The 7,551-nt window shown below is 45.1% G+C and overlaps 1 long non-coding RNA gene across 1 annotated transcript; it reads left to right on the top strand.

Annotated features, from left to right (window-relative positions):
- The first annotated feature begins 139 nt into the window (after positions 1–139).
- Positions 140–3,827, top strand: LOC135298821 (uncharacterized). Its single transcript, XR_010360839.1, has 3 exons — positions 140–822; positions 1,353–1,495; positions 2,489–3,827. It is a non-coding gene; the product is annotated as an uncharacterized LOC135298821 (long non-coding RNA).
- The last annotated feature ends 3,724 nt before the right edge of the window (positions 3,828–7,551 follow it).

Here is a 7,551-nt window from a genome sequence, read left to right as displayed (position 1 = left end):
TTACAGCAGTCCAGATTCAAAGACTGGATTTATACTTTTTGTCTACGTGATTCAGAAGAGACTGGGGCAGAAAAGGCTACCCTGGAGAAAGCCACTGATGTCATTTCTTGCAGCATGTCCTGCACTCAGATTTTGTTTTCCCTAGTGGATGTTGAGAAAATGAATGTATGAGAAGCTGCAATAAGTGAGGTCATAAATTATTTTGTACTTATGTAGAGTTCCCATGTACACTCAATTCATTCTAGTTCTGGCATGTATGCAGTTGACTGAAGGGAAGTTTTCCAGAAACAAGCAGAAGCTGATACAGGAGAGACTAAATACACGTATCTCACACCATCTGTCTTACAGACAGATGTGCTGCAGACTTCAGCCCAACACCAGTGGAGTTATGCTGATGTAAAACAAGGGGATGAGTAAGTGAGTCAGGCTCAAGTCGTGTCACAGTGCAGGAGATCATGGGAGAATTGAGTGGACAATTAGGATGATGATCAGATTAAGCTTATTGCTGCGTTTTCTAATTTAAAGTCATTGAATAAGGGATTCTGACATTAGGTTTTGGGCATGCTGTGGATATGTTAGTAATTGTCTGAGTTCTGTCCCTGGTGTTCTTCTCTGTGCTTTGCCTTTCTGTCCTGTCAGCTTTGCTTTTATGGTGTGGCTCCCTCAGAAACTCAGCTGTAGCTGTGCTTTTTTCCCTGCACTTCTGCCACAAGAGAACCTGCCTCAGGAGGGATGGAGTTTGTTCCTGACAGAGAAGAGTTAGCCTGGGCTGGTGAGATGAAAGTGCCTTCCCCCAACTACCGGATCAGAGTGGAGATGCAGGTGAGCACTTCAGAGAGGCAGGAACAGCAGCAGAGTGAGAGGGTACAGTGCAGTGGCAGGAAGAATTTTTATCTTTGTCTGACAAAGCCCTGAGAGATTTAAGTCCCTTGATGATTTTGAAGTCCCTCTAGAGAGCTGTGTGTTACTTTGGGTTTTGACTCCTTTGACAGTTTGACAATTTGACTTCCTCAAAATTGTGTAGAAAGTATGGGAAAGAAGAGAAAATTAAAACCAGCCTTCCCAACTGTAACATAGCACACTGTCCTGAATTCTTCCTCCCTTCCCACTTTTTGCTAGGCAGCACAAGACTGGAACATTTTCTCTCTTAAATTCCTTGTGCCTGAATGTTGTGGCACAGTTGTTTTATTTCCTGGCATGGATCTGAACATTTCTGATTGATTTATTTCCATCTTGGTATAGGGCTAAACCAGTAGGGGTAAATCAACATGCACACAGGAATGCACCCAGTACAGACATTTGTTTCCCAGTTCTATTTCTCACCACCAAAGTGGCTGCATGTCCACGTTCAGGGATGTTGTTCCCATGGTTGTGGTGGTGCCATTCTTGTAACCAAAAGAAGAGGTGAGGGCTTGGTTCTTCTGTACATCGTGGGCAAGATGGTGCCAGACATGGAGTTCAAAGCAAACTGAGCTGAACACCAGCCATGGAAAAGGTGGGTAATTATTTTCTTGTAAACCCTTTATCTGTTGTTTGCCACATAAATATCACCCAGCTGTCTGTCTTGGGGATAGCAGCAAGACAGCAGCTATCCAGGATTTAACTCAGGGGTCAGGTGCATCCTTTGGCAGAATTCCCAAACGTGAGCTCATTGTGACTCCTGATGTGCAGTGGCTCCGTGTCAAGCTCTCTGAAATCTATTTTGCAATGAGCTCACTACAAATTGATTAGATTCAGTTGGGTTTATTGGTTGAGCTTGTGAGGTTCTTAACAATAGGTATTGTCACACTGAATTTTATAAACTATGGATTTATTTAAGCAGCTGTTGCAAGACAACTGTTGGAAACTACTGCATCTGATTTTGCATGTAGAGCCTGATGCCTATGGAAAATCCGAAATTCCAGCTTAGCATGTGGCATCTCCCACGTGTCCTAATGACACCAGGCCCAGGAGTGGCCACTGGGTTAAAAAGTGAATCCTATTGTACAGTGAGCCTGTGCACATCACTACTTCTGGCTGTCCTTAAAGCCAAGCCAGGAGTCCACAGAGCCCCACACCTGAGAGATGGGCTCTTTTTCATTACCATAAACAGCAGTGTAAAGTATTTTCTTGTCTGCAACTGACTGTCTTCTCAGCCAGGACAAAAGCACAGCTTTTGTCTTCCAGTTTTAACTCCACCTGTTTTGCACATAGATTTTTCTCCTGGCTATTTTCCTTAGAGAAGGCTTGCAGATTTGAGCCCTGGTCAAAAAATGGCTTAATGATTTTCAAGTTCTTTCTGCCTAAGACCTATCAGGGTGCTGCTCTTTGCATTTGATGTATAGAGGTACAGCACAGAAAACACAAACCATCCAAACAAAAAACCTCCAAAATACCCCACATTTTCATTGTTTCTTCCCTGAATGTTCTTTAAGCTCTCACTGCAGAAGACTCCTAATGGTCTAAAGCCAAAAGAGGCTGGAATCTGGCCTGTCCTTTTTTTCCACAGGCTGATGGTGGCTGGTGACCTGCTGATTTCCCCACACAGGACGTTTTCCCTTGGCAATTTCATACCACAGCAAAGGAAAGAATAGGCATTTTGAAAAGGAAGAGAACACAGTTCCACAGGAATTCCCCTAGGGGTCGGTGTAATAATGAAATCTGGTACTTCTGGATGAAACACTCATCCCTTAAGAGGACTGAACCCTGGAAAGAGAAACTTGCATTTAGCAGTTGTTATAATGTGCAAAAGGAGTAACAGCAATATAACTGCTTAATTTAACAGATTTAACTAATTTAACAGCCACATTAAGGAAAAGGGGGAGAATGTGGGAGGCTGAAAATTGCAGCCAAGAAGTGCAACAGTGGGAGCAGAGGATCTGGAAAGAAACCAGCTTGAAAGGGAAATACTGTGGGTATGCCAATCAAGCAGGCAAGGCAAAAGCCAGAAACCTGAGAAGGCCTTTTCAGTCCCCCCCACCACCTCAAGGAACATTTGAGCCAGAAGTTTTATGAAAACGCACTTTTCTCCTCTTTTTAAGAGGAAAGACAACAGCTAATGTGTTAAGTATTCTGCATAAATATATATAGAAATGTCAAAAAGTGATAAGCACTTCCAATTTATTGCTCTGGTACTTGAACTGTGAAAATATTGAAGGAGAAGGAAATGGATTACTGAACAATGTGTTCATAGAGCTGCTGCCACCCAGTGTCAAGTGAAAGTATAAATATCATTAGGCTACAGAGATAGAATTTCAACCAAAGGTTTAGAAAAGGCAGTTTAAAGCAGTAAAAACCCTTAACCAGACATGCTTAAAGGATCAAATACCACACTGCTGGGGTTGTACCTTTCCCTCTTTCAGTAAAGGAGCTCCTTGTTTCATTACAAAGCAAAGTTTACTTGTCATCAGATAAGCATCGTGATTTGAAGCTAGCTAAGAGGTTTTAGCCATGACCTGCTGACTTGTGTCCCCAGTTCCAGTTTCTCACAGCCTGCCCTACTCCCTGGCTGGGGCAGTGGGATCCCCCTGAGGTGATCCCTGTGCCCCTTTAGACTGATGCAGCTAATATAGGGCTGCACTTGCTTGCTGCAGCTCTCCCCTGGCACCTTCCCATTCCCTGCTCAGGCAGGGTCTGTGCCAGCAGGACAGGAGGTCCTGTTGTCATTTCTCCCTTGGCCCTGGCTAACAGAGGCTGTGGATAGCAGATGCTCCTCTGTTCAGCAGTGCTGGAAGGCAGCCCTGGCTGATGGACACCACAGCTTGTTGCAGCTCCAGCTAATGGGCACCCCAGTGACTGGATGCTCTGGATAAGAGAGGCTCATGTTTCCTACAGCTCTTGCTGACAGAGGATCCAGCATGCTACTACTCAGGAAGCCCCAGCTAACTTCAGTTGCTGCTTCTTAAAGCTCTGGCTCTGTTGTGCAGCTCCAGCTCCTGCACAGTTGTGAGGAGAGATGCTGCTGCTGCTGCTCAGTTCAGGTGATTTCAATTCCAGTCACTGAACACTCCAGCTTCTTATAGCTTTGGCTGGTTTTCAGTTCAAGGTGATTTCAGGTCCAGCTTGTAGAAATTCCTGCTTTGTGTAGCAGTTCTGGCTTCCTTCAGCTCCAGCTGATAGACATAGGCTTGTTTGGGTTTCCAGTTAATTCCAGCTCCACTTTGTTGAAGCTCTATCTCCAGTACTGGATGCTCAGAAAAAGAGTTTCTCCTGCTTCTTACAGTCTCTGCAGATGGACATTTTCCAGCATGTTACTGCTCAAGTTATTTGAAGTCATAGGTTAGTTCAGCTCCTGCTTCTTGAGACTCCAGCCCTACACAGCACCTCTGGCCACTGGCCAGAAAAGTGGGAGCACTGGTGGGACAATGTTTTTTTTTTTTGGAGTGCACATGTACTTCCATTGGGAAACCAAAGGCTCTTGAATCCCCATACCCACTGCCTTCCCAAAAAGGCAGCCACGGGCCTCCTGGGAATCAGGAGAAACCAGGGTCCAGGGTTCTAGTGACTCATGCAGGCACTGATTCATTTAATGGAATATAAAAGCCAGGCCAGCACACCATCGACCCCGTGGATCTCATCACAAGCTTTTTGTCAGCACTGGCTGCAAATATGTGCTCTGTATCCATGGGCAGGTGAGAGCAACATCATCTTCTGTCAATTCCCTTGGATGCAGAACACAAAAGCTCTTTTTGGATGGCCTGTCACACAGTTATCAGCTCCTGCCCAAAAGCTTGTTTGGGTTTGGATTTATTCTAGGCCAGTTCCTGCAGAAAACACTGTTGTGTGCTTGCTGGCCAGGCAGGACCAGAGGCAGAGGGAGATGTGTGAACGGATGTCCACGTGTTCCCAGCTGGCAGCAAACACAAAGCCCAACCAGTGTGCAAGTGGCTGAGCAGACAGTGCAGGAGCCATGGCAGGCATGACAGGCACAGACAGCTTTATGCATGAACAGTCCATGACACCATGAACAGCATCCCATCATTTCACACGGGAACGTCCTAAAGCTGCACGCATTAGTGCCCCATCACCTTATGCACGAGTGCCCAATTTATTCAGACCTTGGTGTCCAATCACTCCATGCACAAGCACTCAATCTATTGACAAACAAGCCTTTAGACAGCTCACATGAGCACCCAATTCATTCATGCCCCAGTGCTCAATCAGCTCACACAAGAGCAGCTATTTCTCATGCACCCACAGCACATGCATGAGTGCTGCGCTGGGCCGAAATTGCAGGGTTTGGGTCAGTGATGCCATATTCCCACCCTCTGGCACTTCTTACTGCAGGTGCTTCTCCACTGAAAATTGGCTCTTTCAGGAGCATCAGAGCTACATCCAAGGTCCCTGTGCTCGCCCAGAGGTGCACAAAGAAGCCTCCTCTTTCCCCAGAGCACTGAAGGGCTGAGGAGCGTGGGCTAGCAGGGTTACACACCTGCCCAGCCCTGGGAAGAGGCAGAGGTGTCTTTGCTGGCCCTGTGCCCAGCACCTGACTTTGCCTATCAAAGTTCAGCACTGCCCCCATCTCTGCCCTTGCTTTCTTCAAGGGTTGTACCAGAGTCACACAATTTCTCACTCTGAGGTAAAAGAATGTTTTTCCTTACTAAAAAGGTTAGAGTGAGCTACAGAGGGAAATCACCTTTTGAAGATTATTTGGTTGCAAATCTCTATCCTCAAGCCTATACTGCTTTGTAAGAAAATTAGGACATTTTCTCAAAATGCTTTGCTACTCAGTCACAAACCCACAGCTTTAAGAGAGAACTGATTCTAATTCTTAGCATAGCAGGAATTTCAATAATCATCTAAGAGAAAACCATCTGCAGAACAAAATCCTGAAAATAACAGTGTACAGGTCTTTTGCAGCAAACACATTTGTGTGAGTACACTATCACCTGGCTGTTCCAGCGCTGGGATAATGGGAGGATCATGGAATTAGAAGGCAGGGAAGCTAAGCTGCTGGGATCACTGTCTGAGACCATCAGCCTGATCAAAACATGCTGCCTGTATGTAACACTGAAACCCTCCCATTCCTTCAGCAAGGAAAAATACAAGTTCTATCTCTATGTACAAAGGTTGCAACGACTATCTTACCTTACAGAAGACGTGCAGGGAACCTTGCCAACTCTAACTTCAAGCACAAAGCTTACCAGTACTTATGTGATACGGCACTTGAAGTGAAAACCAGCCCTGGGCTTCCAGAGGTGCAGCACAGAGAAGTGACAATCCCAGCTTTGCACTGCTCCTAAGCAAGGCAGCATGATGAGAGACCATTTGCCAAAGGGGACTCCTGGCTGAGAAATTGCAAATTCCAATTTACAAGACTGAAACTCCAAGGTCACTAGAAAAATGTTGCTCCTCATTGCTCACAAGAGCCACAGTTGGTTTTAACTTCCCCTACACCTGGAAACCAAAGAGGTCAGCCAACACAACACTTCATTGCCTACACAGTAATAGCAAAGCTGTGCAGTGATAATGACACTGCACTGACAGAAAGCTCACAGCTCTCCTACCACAGCTAACAGGGAAGGTTCCAGATGCCTGCTTTCCAGAGACTTCCAATTTTTCTAATAATAAAAGCTAATCAAACATTAGTACGTTACTTGCTCTCCTTGCTAAGCTGTGTGCAGCTGTACTGGACATCTGAGCAATAGCTGGGGTCATGGAACCTACCCCTGCCCCAAAACCAACTCAGAGAGCATTCAGGATGTTATCCAGCTGCAGGCTGAGAAGAAGAACATTACCTAGGAAAGTTCCTCCACCAAGTCTAAGCAGCAGAGCAGAGTCTCTCAGAAGTATATACATGCATATACACAGCTCAGCACGTTCAGTAAGTCATCAAGAACAGCACCTCTTCAACAGTGAACAGACTAGGGACAAAAAATACATTCCTGTAGCCAAGCACATCTGAGAACTAGGAAAAGACTGAAAAATAAGAAGGCTTAATACATTTATTAGTAACTGCTGGAATGTACTGTAGAATAGGCTACAGTCTTCATGCACAAGGAATTCATGGTAAGTATTGACCAAGCATTGCAAAGCACAGGTTAATAGAAAGCTGAAACAGCATGCACAACCTCCACAGGCTTATTAAACTGTTCTGAGCATGTAAATCCATCTCACATTTGTCCAACCAATCTGCTTCAGTTCTATTTAAATCCTACAAGGACCAAAATTAATGTTTTAGAAAGGGACTGGAGACAGCAGCTACTTGCAAGTAGCAGGCAGGAAGCAAGTCCAGGGGATAGTTCCCTCCCTGCTCAGGGGTTAATTCCACTCCACTATGAGCAAAGCTGTCAAGAAGAAAACTCATTTTCATCTCTTACTGCAAAGGAAACAGCAGTTGCATATAGAGCATGTCATACTTCAGACACACCTTTTTCTTCTGAAGGGGCCATAAAAGCAAACGAGTACCTAATGTGACCCAGGTGGTTACAGAACTCTCTACAGAACGAACTAATAAGTTATTACATGTTCATATAGCTCTATACTTGCTAGTAACAAAACACTAATTAATTACAAAGCTAGCTGGCCAGGAACCTTCCTATCCAGCTCTAGGTTTTATTACCTCTCTCAATA

The sequence above is a fragment of the Passer domesticus genome, chromosome 4 (assembly GCF_036417665.1).
Source record: "Passer domesticus isolate bPasDom1 chromosome 4, bPasDom1.hap1, whole genome shotgun sequence".
Lineage (NCBI taxonomy): Eukaryota > Metazoa > Chordata > Aves > Passeriformes > Passeridae > Passer > Passer domesticus.
The sequence above is the reverse complement of the archived record's forward strand: the minus strand, read 5'-3'. Positions and strand labels throughout refer to the sequence as shown.